Source organism: Arachis duranensis, chromosome 9, assembly GCF_000817695.3.
Source record: "Arachis duranensis cultivar V14167 chromosome 9, aradu.V14167.gnm2.J7QH, whole genome shotgun sequence".
NCBI classification, from domain to species: Eukaryota; Viridiplantae; Streptophyta; class Magnoliopsida; order Fabales; family Fabaceae; genus Arachis; species Arachis duranensis.
Genome location: NC_029780.3, coordinates 23,825,685 through 23,826,560, shown reverse-complemented (window position 1 = coordinate 23,826,560; position 876 = coordinate 23,825,685).

Genomic DNA, 876 nt, shown 5'->3' with positions numbered 1-876 from the left:
CTCAGTTGGTTATAGCGTTGGCTTATGTTCTTGGCAATTGGGCACCAGTTCTTTTGAAAATCTTTTTCAAAAATAATTTTTCTTGATTTAATCTGTGCCAAACTTTAAGTTTGGTGTTTTCTTGTTAATTTTGATATAATTTTCGAAAATTTTATTAAAGTTTTCTAAAAATTTTAAGTTTGGTGTTCTTCCTTTTTGTTCTTGGTGTTCTTGTCAATCTTCAAGGTGTTCTTGAGTTTTTCTTATGTCTTGATCTTAAAATTTTTAAGTTTGGTGTTCCTTGGTGTTTTCCCTCCAAAAATTTTCGAAAATAAGGAGCACTAGATCTAAAAATTTTAAGTCTTGTGTCTTTTGTGTGTTTTTCTCTTTCATCATAAAATCCAAAATTCAAAAAAAAATTTATATTTTCTAACTAATTTTGAACTACTTTTTCGAAATATTTCCGATTTTAATTTCAAATTTTTCGAAAAAAATTTTCAAAGAAAAAAAAATATATTTTTAACTTCTTTTTATATATTTTGTTTTTACTTATTCCATTTTTCTAAATCAACATATAAATTATCTCTTGTAATCCAATATGGAAGCAAGTAGGAATGAACAGTCTAAGAGGACTCTGGGGTCATATGCTAACCCCACTACTGCTTCATATGGGAGTAGTATCTGTATACCCTCCATTGGAGTTAGTAGCTTTGAGCTGAATCCTCAGCTCATTATCATGGTGCAGCAAAACTGCCAGTATTCTGGTCTTCCACACGAAGAACCTACAGAGTTTCTGGCATAATTTCTGCAAATTACTGATACAGTACATGATAAGGAAGTAGATCAGGATGTCTACAGATTATTACTGTTTCCATTTGCTGTAAAAGATCAAGCTAA